Source organism: Rattus norvegicus, chromosome 11 (assembly GCF_036323735.1).
Source record: "Rattus norvegicus strain BN/NHsdMcwi chromosome 11, GRCr8, whole genome shotgun sequence".
Taxonomy (NCBI): domain Eukaryota; kingdom Metazoa; phylum Chordata; class Mammalia; order Rodentia; family Muridae; genus Rattus; species Rattus norvegicus.
Window position 1 is genome coordinate 68753117 of NC_086029.1, and position 24304 is coordinate 68777420.

Genomic DNA, 24304 nt, shown 5'->3' on the forward strand with positions numbered 1-24304 from the left:
TTGCCATTACCAAGAGAGCATGAGAACTGCTTCTTGGAAAAGAAATAGGTCATCAGAAGTTGTTTATCTTCTGTATTTTCAGGGTTCAAATTAGTGTATTGCAATAAAGCTTTTGTAAAGTGTTCTAAAAATTGAAATGGGTTTTCCTGGATGACCTCTTGTAGTTTTTCAAAATTCACTAACTTTAAGGCTGTCCTGCAGAGACCGGCCAGGAGACAGGTTATAAACCTATCTCTGGCTAGGATGCCACTTGTGGAATTATAATTCCATTGGGGATCTTGATCAGGTACTGCCTCAGATCCAATAGGGTATGTTCCATCTGTTTGATGGATCTTGTCTGCATGTATTTTCGCCTGCTCCCAAAGTCACCGACGTTCCTCTGGAAGTAAATTATTAGTAAGGATCATATGTACATCTTGGGAGGTTAAGCTATGAGACTGGGTAATGTACTGGAACTCTTTAATAAAGGTGGATGAGTTAGAGGTGTAGGAACCCAGTCTGTTTTCTATTTGAGAAAGTTCATTCAGTGATGAGCCCATCTACACTGGCTACCTCTCTCAACCGAAGGACTGGTGCTCAGTCAGATATCTCTGGCAATGAAGGGTTTGGGGGTTTTGCTATGGTCTTGGAGAGGGTGATAGGAGGGGTGAAAATAGGTGCCAGTGTAGGGAGATTGAAGCATCCTGCAGCTGGCACAGGAGGGGAGGGGTCTGGAGAGGTCGATCGAGGAGACTCTGGGGTAACTGGTGAGAAGGAGAAACTGAGGAAGCAGGCCTGCAGTGAAGAGGAGGTAGTTTGTTAGCTGGGCCAAGAGTTGTACTGTCATCTGGTGCCTGTTTCATAGCTAAGAGGAGTTGGGTGGGGCTACAAGAGGAACACAGAGAAGGATTAATCTCAATAACGGAAGCACTCTGCCAGGCCAGGTGTCTCAGTCATCACTGAGACATCTGGAGGCCATAAACGACGGGTCCCAGACCCTCCAGAAGCATTCCTACCCAGGCCTGGGATTTCATGTCAGCTGTGAGAACCTGGAGCAAGAGGGGAGTGAAAGGGGAATGAGGAACTCCTTTCAAGGGAAATTCCACCCAGTAATTGAGGTCCTATCCCTAGTCTAAGGAAATTCCCATAATCTCAGAAAAACTGGCCAGACTTTATCTGGGAAATCGGGGTCCTCCTTGCCAACCGGAATAGACCTACCCATCTGCTGTTGTTTGTATGGAAATTGTAGCTGCAGTTTGGTAGCAGGGAAAGTTGAACCTTGTGGTTGATGAACCTTGTGGTGAAGCGGCAAAAGCTGGCACAATGTGGTGAACCACTGAGGGCAGTGGCTCACGGAGAAGTCGGCTTGCGAGCCAGCTGAAGTAGTAACTGATGCAGTAACTCAAGTGGTGGAAGTCCTGAGTCCCATAGCAGCCAGCAGGTGGTGGTGTGCAACAGCGCAGCAGATGAAACTAATGAACCGGAGGGATGCACGTGTGGCTTAGGAGGGGCAGCAACTGGATGTGTCTCCATTCCTCCTTGTCATAGCCCAGGCGAGCATCCGGCCCAAGCCTAGTGACCTCAGACTGAGGACAGAGGTGGCTGCGGAGGCCCGCTGTGGGAAAGGGCTATCTTCTGCCCTGCTGTCAGCGGAGGCAGGACACCAGGCCTTGTAGACACAGGGAGATCAAAAACCACGTACAAACCACCAGTTAGGGTTTAAATCATGGCCCGCACCCAGACAAAGCACACCAAGCCAACACGGTTCACATGGAGAGGTTTAATGAGAAAAGAAGAGGAGAGGAGAGGAAAGGCCGGTCATAAGCATGTGGGGGGAGGAGGGTAGAGAGAAGGGACAGGGAAGAGGGGGAGAACAGGAAAGAGAAGAGAACAAAGAGAGGAGTGAGAGGGGGAGGAGGGGGCAAGCAATCCCCTTTATAGTCAGGCAACTGTGGGGTGGAGCATACCTGGCTGTTCCCAGGTAGCTTTGAGGGTGGAGCTTAGACATAATACCAACAATAACATCTCAACATTCTATTCTAAGTTTCTCTAATTATTTACACATTAGCCCCCTCTTACTCATAGTTTGTAGGATAATTTCTTTCCACCAATATTATCATTGCCACCAAGCTAGATTTACTGTGTTCCAAGCCCCACAAGTCTTGTTCTGCCAGCTTGTTTCTTGTTCCAACTCACCAACACTATCAGCACTATAAGGTGCATTGTCCCCATGGGCAATCGAGATAATAGCAGTGGAAATCACCCATCAGGAAATCACCCATTGCTGATGGCTGTATCTGTTAACAGGCTTGAGTGAATCATGATATTGGTAATAATTAATACTTATTACTCCACATTATGGGTAATCTATGACTAACCTACTGTAAAAATATGATAACATTTGAACATATCAGGAGTATCCTAACAAAATCACCAAATAGCAAGGCTTTCACTAATTAAAAGGTTTTTCTGATTTTTTTCAACAGTCAAGAGTATTAACACACTCTTCTCTCAGATTCTCAACTCTATACTTTCTAACTGGAAGAGAATTTGTAGTTTTCTTCTAGTTACCTTCCAAGATGTTATTTTGATTTATGGCAAAAGACACTCCCTAGTACCCGAAAATTCTGGAGCAGGCCAATCAGCATTCACTATTCTGTACTGTCAAGAAGAAATGCCATTCCATAGCCCAGAGAGCTAGTAACTACTTTGCCATGTGCATTACTACACTGATATATGAACAAATTATTTGGAACTATGAATACCTTTATGAAACAAAACATCATTGGATTGCCAGTGGCCACCAAAGCACTCAGCTGCAGGGCTTCATAAATTCTGTGCTGTCTGCACACCACCAGCTTTTCATTTGAGCCCTGTATATATACCTTGATATTGATTTCTGGACATTTTTCAAATTAGTGGATGTATTTCAGGCTACAGAATGCTAAGGAAAACAGGTACCCATTCCAGTGAAATATTCCCCTTCTTATGACCTTTGCCATTACAAAGCAAAGATTGCTGGTAGGAGAAATGTGTTAGAGGGGTTCACCTCCTCCACTTTTTCCTTGGAAATACCCTAGAATCTGAAAGACATATGTGTGTAGAGGCTGAGGTCTTCATGTTTGCTGAACTTCAGATGCCAACCTATGGTAACACCACTGGGGCAAAATTCTGCTTTAAGTATGAACATATGACATATAAGGAGCTTCACTATCAGAATCTACAACAAAGAGATCCAAATTATTCTTCAAGGGAGAAGAAGGCTTAAAAGATTAAATAGACCACAAAACTAATTCTAATTGCACTATGCTTGAGATAAATAGAATAGCACTCTCTGAATTCTATAATAAAATCAAGTAAAATAGTAGCATGCTTCAAACTACATGGACAAGACAAGCAGCTCCTGAAAATCAAAAGAAGGGTAAGGAAGTTCTGTGCATTTTCCCTTCCCTTTTTTCCAGTTTGTAGGCGCTCACTTGGTGACACAAGAGTGCAGTAAACTTCTGGCCATCAGTCATGTTCCTACTCCTGTATATTGACAGTTCTCATGAAATTCCTATAATGAGAATGAGGTGATAGATGGCAATGATATAATTTGGTTAATGAGACCTAGTCTACTCTATTTCAATATTAGGATAGGATGATTGACAGCTGGACTCTAAAAACTAGAGAGAAATGTGTAACTTTCCCATAATGTGGTCACATTAGCCCAGGAACCAAGGAGAATCAATCACTAAGCATCAGCAAATTCTGAATGTATTCTCATTCATGGAAAATTTCCTCTAGTTCTTTCAATGGTTTCATTTTTTAAACAACTCCTTAAAAATATGCTTAACAATCTAGGTTAAGTTTTTACTTCATCTTAATATCCATTATTTTTCTTTTCTTCATGTTTTCTGAGTGTATAAACATCTTCTTCAAGTACTTTGATGGTATTTTCCTTCCTTTGAGACTCAAGCTTTTTTTTTTTTTTGCAATGAAAATAATTTTATTTGATATTTTTTATTTACATCTCATATGTTATCCCCTTCCCCAGTTTCTCATCCCTAAACCTCTATCCTATTCCCTCTCCCTTCTTCTATGAGGGTGTTCCCCTCCCCAACCACCCCCCTCTCCCACCCAGCTTTTAATTTAAAGTTTGTTCTCAGAAATCATCCATTTTTATTAGTTAAGATACAACTTTGGAACTCTCACACACGTAGACAATGAATTCTGATTCCTTGACTCTCCTTTCTTACGTCCCTCCCACTCCAATCATGCCACCCCACACCTCTTCCTCGCATGGCTTCCTCTTCCAGGTTCATGACTTTTGGCCTTATGACCCACTTATTTTAACCAAGGCCATCAGTGGCAATAGCCACTGGAGAGTGGGTGTCACCAGGTGATTGGATACACAACTAGAGGCAAGGTTTCCCGTTTCCCTGATGTATCAGTAGAGAACAGTTCAACAGAAGGAGGTGGAAAGCCCTGAGCCCCTGCTCCACCCAAACTTGGAGGTTGATGGGCTAAAATTGCTTGTCCTTAAAAAGACTTTTCTTCATTACCTATTTTGAGGAAGTATTTTTTCCTTTCAGTTGTATCTGGGATTAATAGCATGAAAGTCTTCCATCATTTCTTTCACTCATTGTCTCTATCCTTCATCCCGGGAGCTTCATTCTTCTGTTTATGTTACATGTGTTCTAGGTCTGTTTCCTCACACTGAAGCCCATGTCAATAGTTTTGCTGCTTTTCATTTAACCATTTTATATTAATGCTGTTTATAAGGATTCACAAGAAATATTAGAAATAATTACTTGTATTTTGTTTGTATATTGAAACTAAGGTTGGTCAATTCTTCCCAACTCATAAAACTGGATTTTATGAACTAAATGCCATAAGTATCTTCTATAAATATTTTGTTTGTTTTATTAAGGTTGATATTAATTATTTATTAAAATGCAAATGTCAATAATAAGCAATTTATCAGTGGAGAAGAAGGTTATGCCTTGCTTATTTTTATGTTAAATATTGGAGATGTGAATTTCTCATTCTGGTGAAATTCCATATGTAGTTTTTTCTGCTGGGATTACCTTAACTCAGAAAAAAGTTCATTTTTCTGTGCAAAATTCTTCACGTTCATTCTCCTCCACCTATCTAAAATGGCTATGTGGCATCTTGTTGGAAAAGAATAGTAAAAACTATATAAAATCTCATCGGTGAAGCCACAGTGGCTCTCTGAAAAGCATGCGCATTCCTAATTATAAAGAGAAGTAGCACCTGCCATCTGGGATCTTACTTTTCATTCCTTGGTAATGACAAAGCCTCTCATAGAGTACGTCTGATGGCAATGAAGCTGTAGCAAGACAAGAAAGCTTTACAAATGTAAGGCCCCAGGATAGTCACGTAGTGTAACCAGAGAAACAATTTGTCTGGTTTATGGTTTTCAGGTACCACAAATCCTTGTTTAAACTGGAAGATAACAGCAACTGTATTCATCATATTGTTTCTCATTTCATGGATCATCATTGGGGCCCATTGCTATATTCATTTCAAAAAGGAAAGGTAAGATATATGGACAGACAGACAGACAGATATAGCAATAGTGACCTGATGTGTCAGAGAAACTAGATACAATAGAGCTAGATGGAAATATTTTTTTAATTCCAGGGGTTCTGGAAAAATCTATCGAGAAAAGAATAGTGAAGGAAATCTTGTTCCCATGTGCTAGACAGTTCTTGATATCCGGTGATTAAAAATTTGACCACTAGCAGGCATTTTATGTTACAGTAAATTGAGTGTACTAATTTTTAAAGCAAAATGTTTATTTTTATATTATGAGCTTCTTTTATTTGTGTGTTTCTGTATGTTACATGCATGTTTGGTGCCAGTGAGGACCTGAAGAGAGTGTGAAAATTGAGTTGCAGGCAGTTATGAGACCTCCATATGGGTGCTGGGAACTGAACCAGGGTCCTCTAATGAAGCTACAAGTTGTCTTAACTGGTGAGCCATCCCTCCATCACAAGTTTAAGATTCTTTATTGAGAATGAGTTTTCACAGAAGAAAGCACAAGGTCCAGGGAAACGGGTGAGAGAGAGATCTAGAGCCAGGAAGCCTGGGACAGATCCAACTGAGCCATAAGGTGAAATGGAAATCTTACTTTGTAGGGTTAATATAATAAAATACACATCCAATGAAAGACCCCCTCCCAGAAAGGGAAGGCCCTCAACTATAGAAGTAAAAAGTAAGTTTTTAGATATGTGGGACAAGCTGACCTATCATTTAGACGAAACAGACCAGAAAAGAAAACAAAATGCAGAAACTAGACTAAAATATGGGCATTGCTCCATGGGCCACCTGGCAGGGAAAAAGAAACAGTCCCCGACCCCCCGGGAGACCCGACCACCATGTACTTTTTGCTAACTCATTGTTATGATTATAGCCAAAATAGGTGATGTACACGTATGTCTCATTTACTCCACCAATCACATCCCTGTAACCATGCATCTGCTTCTGTAAGCCTGCTTCTGCTCCCCAAAATACTATAAAAAGCCTACCCTGGCTCTGCTAGGCGCGCCAGTCTTCCGAATTGACTGGGACGCCCACAGATACCTGTGTATCCTGATCAATAAAAATCCTCTTGCAGATTGCAGCCTGTGGACTCGGTCTGGTCATTGGGCTTGAGGATCTCCCTCCTGAGGGAAGATTCTCTCTGAGAGTCTTACATATGGGGGCTCGTCCGGGATCGGAGATCCTCTGCCCAGAGACCACCGACCACCCACCGGGAGGTAAGCTGGCCAGTGTTTGTCTTGTCCTGTCTTGTCTTGCTTTGTGACTTGTTCTGTAAATGCTTAGTTACTTGGCTTGGGTCTAGACCGTTTGTATTTGGGCGGGCCAGAGAAGGAGCTGACGAGCTCGGACTTCTCCCCCGCAGCCCTGGAAGACGTTCCAAGGGTGTTTGGAGCCCGGTTTTTCGGGGCTTAGCCTGTATCGGAAGGATACGTGGTTTTGGGTTGGAGGAGAGAGGAGAGAGCCAGATCCACTGAAGGATCCGGACCCTCGTCGCCTCTGTCTGAATTTTTGGTTTCAGTTTGACACCGAAGCCGTGCAGTGCGTCTGTCTGTCTGACTGTTGGAATTGTTTGTCTTCTTTGTGTCCTAATTTTCTTTGAACATCTGTGGAAACTGGTTATAGGATGCTTTGTCTTGGTCTTGTTTGTCTGGTTTGTTTTCTGTGGTATTGTCGAGTGTCTTTTTGGCTTTTGTTTCGTTTTTGAATTTGGACTGACGACTGTGTTTGAAATCTTGGACTGACAACTGTGTTTAAAATCTTGGACTGACGACTGTGTTTGAAATCATGAAACTATTTATTTGCTTTGTTTGTCAAGGAGTTTTACTTGATCCTCTTGGTGCTTAACTTGGAAATAATTTGCTTGAGAAAAATTGTTTTCTGCCGGGGAGTTTTATCTTTCTCTCTTGGGCCTCCTCCCCAGGGAAAGATGCCCCTCCCTTTGCTCCCCTTGTCCAGTCTAGCTGCTGTTAACAGTTGTGTATGAAGAACTCCAGGTTAGTGAGTGACCCTGTCTGAAGCAGGTATTAACAAGAGCCTGAAAGCTTTACCTTAGATCCTGAAGAAAAATTCTCCCTGTTGCTTAAACATTCACAGCTTCTAAGGAAGGGACAACACAGAGTAGGAAAATGTAGGGGCTGAGGGTGACAAGCATGCAGGCCTGCTAGCAAGCTGCAGGCTGCGCGTGGGCAGTGGTGCAGCTCTGGCCAAGTCAGCGTAAGAGGAGTTTCAAGGTGATGAGGCCGGCTGGGGTTGACGCTTTGACAACAAGAAGATAGCGTAGAGTTAGTGGTTGTTTTATGAGACTTTTGGCCCTGAAAATAATAATAATTCCAGTTGCTGCTTTCAGTGCCCAGACCTTCAACACTTGCTCACAGAAGGAGAGTGTTCATTAAGAGAAGTTCTTTAAGGGAGCCTGCTATATCTGCTGGCCCTATTCCAAGAGAGGAGTTGATCTCCAACATTAAGTAACCTTCCCTGTTAGTCATCATTGACATGGAGAGTGCCTTTGATCCTATCCCCACAGCAGCCAGTTCCTACCCCTGTGGTCAAAATGCCCCAGGTTGGGGGACAGAGAAGCCCCTGAGATAGTTTCGGAGGGAATCTGCAACAAACTGTGAAGAACTTTGTTTTGCCAGTCAAAATTTAGAATTCAGGCTTTGGCTGTGGCCAAGGTCAGGATTAATGTTTTCTTTTCCATGGGCCTTTAGCCCACTGAGACAGTTTGGTAAAGGGCTGCTACTGAGGTCCTGAAAGTCCCAGGTGAACTGGTTACAATTCTTTTGTCAGCCACTTGGCATCTAGCACCCAGGTCCTAACCATCTCTCCATCCTTTTGTTATTAGTTCTTAAGTCCAGAGAGATAGTCGGTAACAGATCAGCTCCCTCTCTGCTTGCCGTTCTGTTTCACAGACACAAAGCTTGTGCTTATTTTTACAATGGCCTTTTTGTCCCAAAAGTCCTCCTGGTTTAGCTGTGTGACTAAATGCTTTTTGTCCTCTTCAGTGAACCTCTATTCTCTAGATTCTCTTCTTGTTTTCTCACATCCCATTTGAGATGCTTGTTAGTAACTATTACAGGTCTTCTTTACTACCGAGGAAAGACGGAATCCTACTGGAGGCCAGAAAGAATGTTCCAGACATGGATAGAAGACCCTCACTCCTGACTGTTGACTTGAATGCGCCTAAAGGACTTGAATGCGCCTAAAGGTAGGGAGTGCTCCAGGTCTGCCGCCAGACTCCAAGGGTGGGTCTCTGAGGGGCTGAAAACTGCCCCACCAATCTGGCTAAGATAAGGAAAAGATATAAAGAGAGAAAGTTACAGAAATTTAAAGGGTTAAGCTAAGTTGCTGAGAGTTAGTGTAAGTTGCAGAGAAAGTAAAGTTGAAGTGTAGTTACATAAGTGGACAGCATCTAATAGCTGTAGAGGAAGATGCAGAAGATATGAGAGAGAGACTGAGGAAGAGAAGAGAGAGAAAGAGGAAAGAAGGTAAAAAGAGCAGGAAGCTAAGAAAGAAAAGAGACAAAAGGAAGAAGAAGCTAGAAAGCTAAAAGAGGGATAAAAGACAGGAGAGGAATATATACTGGCCACAGTAGTTAGGGAACCTAGGAAGACAGTACCTGGCACAGAAGAGAATTCCTAGCTAAAGATCAGTGTGCCTATCGCAAAGAAAAAGGACATTGGGTGAGGGACTGCCCCAGGAAGAACAAGAGAGGCCTCTCCAGCAGCCCGGAAGGCAAGCCTCTTGGTCCTAGAGTGCTGGCTATGCGCTAAGATAGAAGGGAAGCCTGCCCAGTTGTTTTGTGAATACGGGGGCCCAACACTCTGTGCTCCTACGCCCAAATGGGCTAGTGTCCAGCAAAAGACCTTGAGTGCAAGGGGCTACCGGCAACAAATGATACTCATGGACTACCCGAAGAACGGTGGACCTTGGCGTGGGCCGGGTATCCCACTTGTTCCTTGTGATTCCAGACTGCCCCTACGAGTCTAAACCCTGCAACCCTGCTCCCGGACCCCGACCTAGACACCCCCCTTCATGACTGTCACCAGGTGCTCACTAAAGCACAGGAGTGGCATAAAGATCGGACTGATCAGCCAACAGAGGGGGTAGATGCCATCTGGTTCATAGATGGGAGCAGCTTCTTAGAGAAGAAAAAAGATGGGCTGGGGCAGCAGTGGTAGATAGAAACAGAATCATATGGGCTCAGGCCCTACCAGAAGACACTTCTACTCAGAGGGTAGAGCTCGCTCCCCTCACCAAAGCCCTTGGACTGAGAAAGGGACTTAACATCTATGTGGACAGCACGTATGCCTTTGCTACAGCCCATCAGCAGAGGGACCTGCTGACATCTGAGGGCAAGAAAGAAAAAAAAGAGATTCTGGCTCTGTTAAGGGCCCTCCATGACCCAGCCAGGCCGAGGAAGAGACTCTGGTACACCTCAACGAGAAAGAAGATCCTGCTACAATTTTTACAGGCAGAGGCCATGGTAAAACAAATGCATCAATAGACTCACTTAGGGGTAAGCAAACTCATCCAGACGTTTTCAAAAACTAAATATTATGTTACAGGTCTCAAGTATCTCATGGAACAGATAGTGCACTGATGTATACCATGCCAAAAGGTAACTGTTTTCAGGAAAGTTGACTCCGTGGGGAACGGCCTGGATACTACTGAGAAGTGGACTTCACAGAGATAAAACCAGGAAAATATGATTTCAAATGTCTCCTAGTGTTTATAGATATCTTTTCAGGAATAGATAGAAGCTTTCCCCACCAAGCAAGAGACGGCCTCAATAGTCATCAAGAAGATACTAGAAGAAATCTTCCCCCGATTTGGAGTGCCCAAGGTAATCTGGTCAGACAACGGCCCTACTTTCGTTGCCAAGGTAAGCCAGGGTGTGGCCAAGTATTTAGAGGTTGATTGAAAATTACGTTATATTTACAGACCTCAAAGTTCAGGACAGGTAGAATAAATAAATAAGACTCTAAAAGAGACCCTGACCAAATTGACCATGGAGACTGGCGTAGACTGGGTGACACTCCTTCCCTCTTGCTCTCTTCAGAGCAAGAAATACCCCTTCCAGATTCAGCTTTACCCCCTTTGAGATCTTATATGGGGCCTCAGCTCCCCTGACTGTATTAGATGATGTTACTGAACCAACATGTCATAGTAATAATGATTTATATGCCAGGCTAAAAGACCTACAGGTGATACAGAAAGAAATCTGCTCACAGCTGACAGCAGCCTATGCCCCGGAGACCCCTGAGACATGTCATCAGTTCCAGGTTAGAGACTGCAGCTACACTGAGCCCAGACACTCGAGCCTCGCTGGAAAGGACCGTACCTGGTGCTGCTGACCACCCTGACAGCCATCAAGTCTCAGCCCTCACCAGCAGCATACTAGCTGTTAGGGCTGAGAGCTGGGACCTAGAGGGACACTCAGATCTTCAAAAAGCTCCCTAGACTTAAGTGACTGGGAGGTTGCTATAATGCTCACTTGAGGAGTGTGTTTTAGAAACAAGAATTTCAAAATAGCCTGTTTGCCCTGGGTTCCCTCGGAATAGGTGTAAGGATAGGCTTGATTTTTATTACAAATGATGTAACATTGCATATGTTAGTACTCCTAACACTTCTTGGGACTGTGCCTCAGGGACCATGAGTTTAAAAGTTCTAAGATAGTCATGACCTTGGTATATAGGTTTAAATAGTGTTCAGATTGGAATCCTAAAGCCTTTTTAGCTGACCTCCAAGAACACCTAACCTCCCTCTCAGAGGTAGTCCTTCAAAATAGAAAAAAAATTAGACCTGATATTCCTTAAAGAAAGAGTCTGTGTGCTACACTAAAAGAAGAATGTTTCTATACAGATCAGACAGGAATAATAAGAGATATAGTCTTTCAGTCATTCAAACTTTTGTGCTGAGACAACAGTATCAGATGGTAAAAAAAAATAAAAAAAAAAAAACAAAAAACCAGAGGTACCTTAACCAAGTTGAGTGGAAGATTCCACTCAAGGACAAAAAGAAAATGGGGGAATGAAAGACCCCCTCCCAGAAAGGGAAGGCCCTCAACTATAGAAGTAAAAAGTAAGTTTTTAGATATGTGGGACAAGCTGACCTATCATTTAGACGAAACAGACCAGAAAAGAAAACAAAATGCAGAAACTAGACTAAAATATGGGCATTGCTCCATGGGCCACCTGGCAGGGAAAAAGAAACAGTCCCCGACCCCCCGGGAGACCCGACCACCATGTACTTTTTGCTAACTCATTGTTATGATTATAGCCAAAATAGGTGATGTACACGTATGTCTCATTTACTCCACCAATCACATCCCTGTAACCATGCATCTGCTTCTGTAAGCCTGCTTCTGCTCCCCAAAATACTATAAAAAGCCTACCCTGGCTCTGCTAGGCGCGCCAGTCTTCCGAATTGACTGGGACGCCCACAGATACCTGTGTATCCTGATCAATAAAAATCCTCTTGCAGATTGCAGCCTGTGGACTCGGTCTGGTCATTGGGCTTGAGGATCTCCCTCCTGAGGGAAGATTCTCTCTGAGAGTCTTACACCATTTATCCAGCTCCCTGGTGGATGGCAATGCACGATGGAAGATAAGTGTAAATACGATACTAGGCAGTGACAGGAAAAACTGTAGACCTAATTGGTGGCGTGTGATTTGTTTTTCTGTCATTATATATTCTTTAAATTTAAAAACCTTTGGTGTATTTGTTCTACCACATTGCAATCCAAGGAAATGTATAAACCAAAGAAGCTTGAGAATCTTCTCTATAATCTAGAAAGCTCTGTCACTGGAGTGCGGAAGACATACCTTATAAGAGAAGAATGTAGAGACTGCTACACTAGTCAGGATGACATATGTCTGGAATCAAGAGGTTGAAAAGAGGAGGAGGGATTAAAGCTATATGTAGGATGGGATTTCCTGAATGACAGCTGCGGAGAGAGAGTGACTTATCTTACTTATCTTACTCAAGTGATTTAACACTAAGGAAAACTTGCATAAACATGTGAAAGAATAGAAAAATGGCAATCTTTGCAGGGAGGATTAAGAATTCTGTTTGGAACATTGTCACTTTTAAATGTCTGCTTTATACCCAGGAGCTATGTTAATTAAGTATCCACATGTAAAACTTGGGATTTTTTGGAGCAAATGATAAATAAGTTTGCTAATATGGAAGTTATGATCACTGTGAAGAGAGATCATAAATTACTGTTTTCACAATTTAAGGTAAAAATAATAGTCAAGTTATAGTAATTGGGACAAAGTAGAGGAAGAACAACCTTTGCAGAGAGGATTAAGAGTTTGAACGCTGTAATTTTTAAATGCCTACTTTATATCCTAGGGAGTATGTTAATTAAATATCTACATGTGTGAATCGAGGGTTGTGGAGCAGAGGATAAGTTTTATGATATAAGGCTCTGACCTCTATGGAGACACACCATAAACTATTGCTCTCATTATGTTAAATTAAAAACATTTCGCAAGTTCTAATATATTGGTCAAGTGTTTGATAGGAGAGTATATGAATGTCTTTAATTTTAATTGATAACCAGTGATTGCAATGTGCTGCCAATGTATTTGGTCAGTATTCAGTTTATTTCTGTAATTCTCATGGTATCTCTAGGTCAGAGAACTTGCCTGAACCATCACCACTGCAGATGTCTAACACAATACCAACTCTGATACCCACACCACCAACAAAAGAAACCGAGAACTTGATAAGCCAACACCACCAGACAGATCTAATTGGAAGTATGTAATATTTTTATGTCACTAGATATTCTTTATGATTTATCATTTCAAATTGAATCATGCATTGGCTAGCAGCAATTATCATTTTAGAAATAAGCTGAGACAAATACTTGTTTTTATACATAATCCTATTCCAGGAAACAGCAAATTCAAGTGAGGTTTTATAAATATTAATGTCTTTAAGTTGTGAAATTAAAATTAGAATTATTTGAACTGATACATAAAAATTATAGATGTCTATGGAGTACTAAGGTATTTTGACAACAGGTTAAACATATCTGTTTAAACAGATGCTTATCATTTATGTTTAAAATTTTGAAATCTCTTCCTCTAGGTTTTAAAAATGCAGCTTGTAATCATTATCTATAATTACCCTTCTGTGCATTAGCACAGAAGTCTTACTCTACCCATAACTTAGTCTTGTTGATCAACCACTCCTTATCCCTCCTACCCTCCACTAATCCAACCTCTAATAACTACCATTCTACTTTCAACTCCATGACACAATTTTTTAGGTTCCTTGTCTAAACAAGATTATACAGAACTTGTCTTTATGTTCATAGATTATTTTTCTTAATGCGGATAAGCACCTAGTTACATCCATGTGGTTGACAATGCCAGAATTTCCTGTTTATGGCTAAATAATATTCACACAGGTGTGTGCTTTACAATTTCTTAATCTATTCTTCAGTAATAAACAGGCATTACTTCGTTTCTCATCTGTTGTGAATAGTACCACAGAGTACATGGGAATCCAGATGTTGTCTCCTCAACATAATCGATATAATGATTCCTTTTCCACATTTCTGTGTGTATTTCGCGCGGGTGCGCGCGTGCGTGCACACACACACACACACAGACATGGCATAGCGGGATTATATAACACTTCTGGTTTTTTTTTCCTTTTATAGAAGCCTTCTTACTGTCCCCTGACCATACTAATTTACATTTCACCTACAAGAAGCAAAGTTTCCTTTCTTCACATACACACAGCCCCATTCTTTGGTTTCTTTGATAACTATTTGGTAACTACTCTTATGAGGTAAGCTGCTCTCTTCTGGTAGCTTTTATTTGTATGTCCCTGATGATTACTGATGGTAAGCTTTTTTTCCTTATATTAGCCACTTTGTATGACTCCCTTGAGAGATGTCTATTTAGGTTTATTATCCATAAAATCGAGTAATTTATTTTTTTAGTTCTTAAGTTCCTTATGTATCTTCAAATATCAAACTCTCAGATATGGAGTTTGTGAATATTTTCTTCTTTTCTGAAGAGGGCCTCTTTGTTGTTCTTGATAATTCTTTTCCTTGTAGGCAATTCTATTTCTCTGACAATATTTCAAAAACAAAAAAAAAAGCCCACTGTTCTTTCTCCGTGTATCTCTGAGTATGTCCTTAGTACCCGTATTGAAAAATCAGTTTTCTGTAGATATATGGATTTATCACAGTGTCTATTGTTCTGCTCATCTATGAGTGAGTCTGTGTCCTGCAAATGCCATGCTGTTGTAATGAATTACTTCTTCATGGTGTATTTTGAAGTCAAGAGGTACAGTGACTCTGACAAGGGATGAGGTTTCACTGTTCTAGACATCTTGGATTCTTCTGCTAGTTCTAGAGAGAAGGTCATGGAAATTATACCAACTCTTTGCATCACTGTCAATAGAACAGTTATTTTGATTATTTGAGGTTTTCCAATTTAAGAATACAAGGATTCTTTTCAGTGTGTGCATCTTCAATGATTAATTTATTGGATAGTTGTAGGTTTTAGCTATAGAGTACTGTTGGAAGGTTGCCATCCCTTTCAGTGTAATTTCTCTCACTTTATATTGTTATATGTTAATTCATAGGAATTATTCCTATTTAGGAAAGCCCACATTCCTATTTAGGAAACCCCACATTTTTCTTTGTATACAATTTTTGTAATTTCTGCTGACCCAATGTCGTGGTTCTTTGTTCTTGTTCACTATCATAAATGACACTTCTTTTTAATTGAAATTTTGATGGCTCTTAGTGATTAAGATAATTTCTTGGTGTAAATTAATTTGTGTTTGAAATCCTTGCTAAATGTTACAGATTCAAAGTCTTACAGTGAATTCTGATAGTTCTCCAATAACCTGGTCATCTCTCACATATAATACTTTCCAAGATAGTTGGTTCCAACTTTCTACAAGCTAGAATCATGTCAAAGGAGGGGACCTAAGCTGAGCAAATGCCTCCATATGATTTAGCTGTTGGACTTTTCTCGATTATTTACTGGTGTGGGAGGGTGTAGAACATTGAATTAATCCCATGTATTCTATCAGCTCATCATGGACTAAGGCTGGTCTTCAATAACAACAAAAACAACAGAACATATACATGGAAGTTGAACAACTGTCTACTCAATGATAACTTGGTCAAGGATGAAATAAAAAGAGAAATTAAAGAATTTCTAGAATTTAATGAAATAGAAGGCACAACATATCCAAACTTAAGGGACACAATTAAAGCAGTACTAAGAGGAAAATTCATAGCTCTGAGTACCTCCAAAAAGAAACTGGAGAAATCATACACTAGCAGCTTAATAGTACATCTGAAAGCTCTAGAACAAAAAGAACCAAATACACCTAGTAGGAGTAGACTGCAAGAAATACCAAGGACTGAAAGCAACCAAGAAAAAATACAAAGAGAACTATACAAAGAATCAAGAAAACCAGGAGCTGGTTCTTTGTTAAATTCAACAAGATAGATAAACCCTTAGCCAAATTAGAGGGCACAGAGACAGTGTCCAAATTAATAAAATCAGGAATGAAAAGGGAGACATAAGAACAAAAACTGAGGAAAATAAAAAAATAATCACATCGCACTACAAAAGTCTATATTCAACAAAACTGGAAAATCTAGATAAAATGGATGCTTTTCTAGACAGATACCAGGTACCAAATTTAATTTAAATCAGGATCAGATAAACCATCTAAACAGTCCCATAACTGCTAAGGAAATAGAAGCAGTCCCCCACCCCAAAAAAGGACAGCCAGTACCAGGTGGTTTTAGTGCAGAATTCTATCAGACCTTAAAAGAAGTCCTAAAACCAATACTTCTCAAACAATTCCACAAAATAGAAACAGAAGGAACACTACCCGATTCTTTCTATGAAGCCACAGTTACAATGATACCTAAAGCACACAAAGACCCAACAAAGAAAGAGAACTTCAGACCAATTTCCCTTATGAATATCGATGCAAAAATAACCAATAAAATTCTCACAAACCTAATCTAAGGACACATCAAAACAATCATTCACCATGATCAAGTAGGCTTCTTCCCAGGGATGCAGGGACGGTTCAATATATGGAAATCGGTCAATATAATTCACTATGTAAACAAACCCAAAGGAAAAAAAAGACACATGATTATTTCATTAGATGCTGAAAAAGCCTTTGACAAAATACAATACCCTTCATGTTGAAAGTATTTGAGAGATCAGGAATTCTAGGTACATACCTAAATATAATAAAAGGAATATAAAACAAACCAAGAGCCAACATCATACTAAATGGAGAGAAACTCCGAAGCAATCCCAGTAAAATCAGGGACTAGACAAGGCTGCCTACTCTCTCCCTACCTATTGAATATAGTACTGGATGTTGTAGCCAGAGCAATTAGACAGCCAAAGCAGATCAAAGGAATACAAATTGCAAAGGAGAAAGTTAAGATATTACTATTTGCATATAGTAGTATATATAAGCAACCCCCCAAAATTCTACCAGAGAGCTCCTTCAGCTGATAACTTCAGCAAAGTGGCTGATCATAAAATTAACTCTAACAAATCAGGAGACTTTCTCTACTCAAAGGATAAATAGGCTGAGAAAGAAATTAAGGAAACAACACCCTTCAAAATAGTCAAGAATAATATAAAATAGTCTTGGTGTGACTCTCACCAAGCAAGTGAAAGATCTGTATGACAAGAACTTCAAGTCCCTGAAGAAAGAAAAAGAAGAAGACCTCAAAAGATGGAAAGATCTCCCATGCTGATGGATTGGCAGGATTAATATAGTAAAAATAGCCATCTTACTGAAAGCAGATTCAATAGAAACATCATCGCAATTCCAACTCAATTCTTCATAGTTAGAAAGAGCATTTCTCAAATTCACTTGGAATAACAAAAAAACCCAGGATATGGAAAAGTATTCTCAACAATAAATGAAAATCTGGGGGAATCACCATCTCTGAGCTCAAGCTGTACTATAAAGCAATAGTAATAAAAACTGCATGGTGCTGGTACAGAGAAAGGCAGGTAGATCAATGAATAGAATTGAAGACCCAGAAATGAGCCAGCACTCCTATGGTCACTTGATCTTTGCCAAAGAAGCTAAAACCTACCAGTGGAAAAAAGAGCATTTTCAACAAATGGTGCCGGTTCAAATGGTGCAAATTGATCCATTCTTATCTCCTTGTACAAAGTTCAAATTCAAGTGGATCAAGGACCGCCACATAAAACCAGATATACTGAATTTAATAGAAGAGAAAGTGGGGAACAGCTTTGAACCTATGGGCACAGGGGAAATTTTCCTGAACAGAACACCAATGGCTTATGCTCTAAGATCACTTCATGAAATTGCAAAGCTTCTGTAAGGCAAAGGACACTGTAAATAGAACAAAATGGCAACCCACAGATTGGGAAAAGATCCTTATCAATCCTATAACCGATAGAGAGCTAACACCCAATATATACAAAGAACTCAAGGGAAATATATCTCTGGGCAAAGTCAAACCAGAGTAGTTAAACCATAACTCAACATAGAGTCGTCCATACTCATGGTTAAACTGCCACCACATTTAACTAGAAAGATTAGCAGATTGGAGAATGAGGAGACAGAAACACAGCAGGACATCTCCTGTCAATTGTAGATCTCCACTTTGCAGGTATTGTTCTTCCTCCTCACTTGGGAAGATGAATTGGAGGGGTTGGAGGGTACCTGCATGCAGGCCACCACAAACATTCATTTCTAATGCCAGTTTAAAAGCTCTGTGAATCCCAGTGACTCATATAGGGGCCAGTTTCTCAAAAGCAGAAGGTATGGGCCTATAGGCACTTGGGCTTGTTACTAGTTCTGTTGACGGATGGTGTAATTTGCTATTTCCCAAGGAACAGGAGCCATAACCCACTTTGTGTCTCCTGTTCCACCTGAGTTCAAAGGTCACAAACCACTGGGCTTCTCTAGTCTTCCCTTTCTCTACCACCTGTTTGATAGCTTCTTTCTCTCCCATCATTCCTCTACCTGCCTACTCACTTCCTGAGTGCTGGGGCCAGGCCACAGTGATTTTTTCTGGCACTTCTTGCTGCAAACAGGGTTGGAGGGGACCCGGGAGCGAGTCACCACATAGTCTCCTTCTTGATGCCACTTTAAAAGTGTTTCCAAATACATAGCTTAGATTAATTCTCTCAACTCTCGTAATCGTACTTTCTAATCTCCACTCCTTTCCATGCAGGTTTGTCTGAATTATTTGTTTTCTAGTTGCAAACTTTAGACAATAATAGATGTGATACGTACTTGACCATTGTCAGTATTTTGTAGCCTACTTATGACTCGCTTTTCTATTTATTAGAAAATGTGTTTTCAGTTAGTCCTGATATAATAAATTTTCTAGGGATTGAATGCTTGCCCATATCTCTTCTTTTCTTTCTTATTTCATAACTCAGCCCCTGAATCTAGAATTAATACTTTATTAGATTAAAAGCAAAACAACAACCAGTAAAATATCATTTAACTGCCAATGGAATAACGAGAGAAGAGAGAAGCTTACCATAAAAGGATGGGAAGATGGATTCTATGGCAAAAATCAAAAGTAACAGAATAGAATAGGTTAGACACACACACACACACACACACACACACCACAAAAACACATTTATTAGCATGTGTTTATGAAATGACATCTATAAGCAAAAATATTGGTGGTACTAACATAAAAAATAACCTCCAAGCCAGGCGTGGCGGCTCACGTCTGTCTTCCCAGTACTTGCAATGCAATGGCAGATTGATTGAAGCAGGCTTGAGATCAAGCCTGGTTATACAGGGCATCGCAGACCAGCCTGGTCTACAGAAATAGACTCTGTCTCAATCAATTGATTGATCATTAGATCAAGCATCAGTCAATAATAGTATGTCACTATCAGTACTGTAAATAAGCAGTCCTAAGCTTTATTTATGTTCTGGGCCTGCAGACAGCAGCGGAAATGAAGAAGCTGTAAGTATATGCAATAGCAGACTTTCTCCCCTTCGGTAGGGTGAAGGATGATGTATCTGTGCAAAAGGAGGCATAGATGCATCATACATAATGCATCACCTTCACAGAGAAGCAAGCCTAGGCGGTGCCAGGCGTAGGAAAGTGGTCCATGGTAGAATGTAGTAGTGATGTGAGAATGGGCAGAAGGGTGACACAAGCTCTTGTTAACTTGAAAAAGTCTAGGACCTGTGTAGGCACCAGTTCAAAGTTTCCATGTTCAATGAATTTTGTTTTCAACATTTGGGCCTTGATGTGAGTTTGTGGGAGAAAAAAAAAACCTATATAGTCTTGGCACCAGCCTGGGTCATTAGAACCCCTTTGGCCAACAACTATAGGATTAATAGGGTCCTGCATTTGCTCTGCTATAGGTTGCTCAGGGAGGCTGGATGTGGGAAGTTTGACGGTGCTTACTCTACTCTGCTGCAGGGCAGTGTTGGTCTGTGAGAAGCCACAGGACACTGCTTGGGGAGGTGGGGTGGGGAAGTGTAGTCTGAGCCCAGCACACAACTGGAGCTGGCTGGGGCGGGGAATGGGGGGCGCGAGAGGGTATTTCCCCGGGGGCCTGCAAGGAGGGCCCGGGGCCATTGGATTCTCAGGCTCTTGGGTATCCAGGCACCGCTGGGATGCTGCTGAAGAGCTGAGAATGGAGTGGGGGCCCGCGGGGCTGGATCTAGCCTTGGGCGGAGGGGAAAGGAAGGTGAGCTCAGGCAGGTCCTGCCCGGGAGTCATTGGCTAGTCAGCAGTCTTGGCCTTGGTAGCTAGCGCCACTGAGAGCGCAGGAAGGCCTTCTGGGGAGATTAGTCAGCAGCTCTGTAGGCAAAGGGCTTCTCTATGGCTCCCCACGGTGGTGGTTCCCAGGAAAAGAGGCAGTCCATGGTTTCAAGGTGTTTATTGTCTGGAAGGTGGATGAGTAAAACATTCCTCGGCTTCTCAGAGTGCGCCTGAGATTAAATACCTTTTGCAGGGAGGAGTGTCTGGGAAGGAAAGTTTCATTGTCTAAGCCTCCAGGCCTTCAGGTACCTCATTATAATAGAGATCTGGGGGTTGGGAATTCAGCTCAGGGGTATAGTGCTTGCTTAGCAAGCAAAAGGCCCTGGGTTGGTCCTCAGCTCCAGGGAGGGAAAAGACAAAATAATGGAGATCTGTCTTGAGCCTGTGGACACATCCTCTACCTGCAAAGGGGCTTGGGACATTGCCCTTACGTGACTGATGGTCACAAATCTATGGAGGGCTGCAGGCTAGTGACCCACTTGATTTCCTGGGAGTCAGGCTAACTCCTACTGTACATTTCAGGGTCTCCCGGGTTCAAACCTCCTTAATCGGGAACCAGGGTGTCTTTCACTACCCCACAAACAACTCAATGAGATATAGTCCAAACCTGGTACTGGAAGCTTGGCTTGGTGACAAGAGATGAGCAGTTGGGTCTCTGTATCCCTTGTTGTTTAGTGATTTCATTTAAACCGTTTTTATATACGTATATGTTTTAGGAAGCTTCTAGTGTATTAACTTTCCATACTATTCCTCAAATACCCCTCAATTTTAGCTGTCTCTCCACATATTCCCTCCCACTAATCTAACTCCCCTCCCAATCTCCAATTTATTTTTAACATTCAATCCAAAGCTATTTTATTCCCCTTTTAACAAAATCTATGTGCTCTCCAGTCCCTTACTCTATTCATATCCTCTCTGGTTCTATGGATTGGAGCATGGTTAACATTGTCTTAAGAGCTAATATGCACGTATAAGTTCATACATACCATATTTGTCTTTCTGGGTCTGGGTTACCACTCGGGCGATGTTTATTTTTAGTACCATCCAGTTACCTGAAAATTTCATAATGTAATTTTTTATAAATAGCTGAGTAATACTCCATTGCTTATGTGCACCACATTTTCTTTTTATATTCTTCTGTCGAGGGACATTTATATTGTTTCCAATTTCTGGCTATTCTGACTAGAGTAGTAATGGTCATATTTAAGCAAGTGACTCTGTGGAGAGGTGAAGCATCCTTTGGGTATATGTAGGAGCGTAGGATAGTTGGATTTGCAGATGGAATGAATCCTATCTTACCGAGTAACAGCCATACTGGTTTCCACAATGGCAGTGTGGGTTTGGCCTCCCACCTGCAATGGATGAGTGTTCCTCTTAGTCCCCATTCTCCTCAGCACGAACTGTCACTCGTCTTATTGATCTTGCCATTCTGACAGATGGAAGATAGAATCTCGAGGCAGTTTTGACTTGCGTTTGCATGATGGCAGGATGTTGAACATTTCTTTAATTGTTTCTCAGCCATTTAATTTTTCTCTATTGAGAATTCTCTATATAGAGAAAATTTTTGATTGGGCTATTTGGTTTTTGATATCTAGAGTCTTATAAATTTTGAGTGTTAGTCTTCTGTCTGATGTATAGTCAGAAAAAAAAAAAAACCTTTTCCCATTCTATAGGCTGCCACTTTCTCCAAATGAAATTATCCTTCACCGTGAAAATTCAAAATTTTCTCATTTAGTAATTGTTGATCTTACGGCCTATGTTTATAGTATTCTGTTTAGAAAGTCTTTTCCTGTGACAATGAATTCAAGGGTATTCCCCAATATAGATTCTTCACCCCTACATTCTAAAATCTTTGGTATAGTAAGGTATTCTATATGCTACTAAAAGATATACATATTAACCTCAAATGCTTTACAATGGTGAATTGCTTGCATGATATGCTAGGTCAATGGTGGCACAAATCTTGTCCAAGTAATCAACCAATAACTGATTTGACTTAAGGCCTACTCCATGAGATGAAACCTATACTGAGCAATGGTTGGGTGACCAACCTGTGTCCAGATAACCAAGGGTAAAAGCCAACAAACAATACAGGTCTTAAAGGGGGGAGGGGGGCTTGGGGATTTAGCTCAGTGGTAGAGCGCTTGCCTAGCAAGCGCAAGGCCCTGGGTTCGGTTCCCAACTCTGAAAAAAAAGGGGGGGGGAGGGGCGTAGTGGTAAATGACTGACTGATATTTTGCTGTTCTTATAGATCTGTGTGTTGTACAGTCATCATCAGAAGAGCAACCTCCCGCTGGATGGGAACAACTATAGAGACTCACAGATATTAAACAGAGAGTGGGAAACCTTGGAACACTCAGTGCTGAATTGAATGTCTCCATCAAACTCATTCCTTCCTCACAGCTCAGGAAACCCTGCAGAAGAGGAGGTGAAAAGAGCCTAAGAGGCAGAGCAGACAGAGGAGGACACCACAAAAACAAGACCTTCTATTTTTTTTTTTCTTTCCGTTTTTGAGACAGGGTTTCTCTGTGTAACCTTGGCTATCCTGGAACTCTTTGGAGACCAGGCTGGGCTTAAACTCACAAAGATAAGCCTGTCTCTGCCTCTTGAGTGCTGAGATATGATGGGTGCGTGATACCACCGCCTGCCAAGGCCTTCTGAATTAGCATGAACAAAGCTCAAATGAACTCAGAGACTGAAGGAGCATGCTCAGCGATTATACATAGTATCTGCCCCAGATCCTTTGCAGACATATTATGGTTCCTAGTTTAGTGTTTCCATGAGATTCCATTAGTGCAAACAAATGAGTTTATGATTTGTGTGCCTTCTCTTGACCTCACTTTCTTCTGTTACTTGTCCAACTTCAAAGTGATAGTATTTGTTTTATTTTATTATATTTTGAGAAAAGTGAATTAGTGAGTAAATGAAAGACTAGCTATTAAGGGAAAAGGGAATGCTAAGCTGCCATTTACACCTTCTGGCAAAGGGAAGAGCAGTTTTTCCAATAGAGTAACCCTGGGTATATCAACCATTCTCTAGAAGCCTCATGTTCAGGAACTGACCAACCAATAATGGACTCCATACTTTTGTTTGTTTTTTGTTGATAGTTATTCTGCATGCTTTAATTAGGTTACAGTTTGTGGGGGTTTTTGTTTTGTTTTGTTTTGTTTGTAGGGATGTGCTTGGGGTGTTGTTTTTTGTTTTCTTGGATTTTGTTTTGCATTGGCTTTTTGTTTATTTTTTGAAAAAGAACTTAAAGTCGGTTGGGTAGGAGGGGGTTGAGAACCTGAATGGACTTCAGAGAGTGGAAAAATAGAATCAAAATATGTTTTAATTTAAAATTGTTTTTAAACAATAAAAATAATAGAAAATTATTACAAAATCTGAGAAAATAATTTAGGTTTGGGCTACATATTTTATTCTACAATTGTTCAAATTGTGTACTTGCCCTTCATATAAGACCCCTTCAACTTAAAATGTCCTTAAAATAATACACTAAGATGAAAACTTTCATAAAAGACAACACTGAATTCAGATTACTCAATAATTTTAAAACATTAATTTTTTCATGCTGGAATGATGGTCCAGCAGTTAAGAGCATTTTGTATTCTTCTAGAAGACTCAGGTTTGATTCCCAGCACCCACAGGCAGTCTCAGTTACCGTGTGTAATTCCCAGGAGATCCAATGCCTTCTTTTGGACTATACATGTGCCAAGGATTTATATGTTATACCTCTTTTGAAGGTTTTAGAATTTTCTTCTGTTAATTTAATCTCACTTTTACTTGGGTCTATAACATGCCTTTCCTCGAATACTTGTTTGGCATTCCAGAAATCTTCTAGTCTTCTTAATATGTATATTTAGTGTTTTATCTACTAACAATATTCATTTTTTACGATGCCACGCTCAATTTTTCTTGTTATAGAACTTCTAAGGTACAGATTTTACAATAAAGAATTTCTATTATATGACC

General features: G+C 40.9%; 1 long non-coding RNA gene across 1 annotated transcript; it reads left to right on the forward strand.

The window, feature by feature from the left end:
* Nucleotides 1-5281: 5281 nt before the first annotated feature.
* LOC134480998 (uncharacterized) lies at nucleotides 5282-24304 on the forward strand. The gene is made up of 2 exons (XR_010056137.1): nucleotides 5282-13292; nucleotides 22584-24304. It is a non-coding gene; the product is annotated as an uncharacterized LOC134480998 (long non-coding RNA).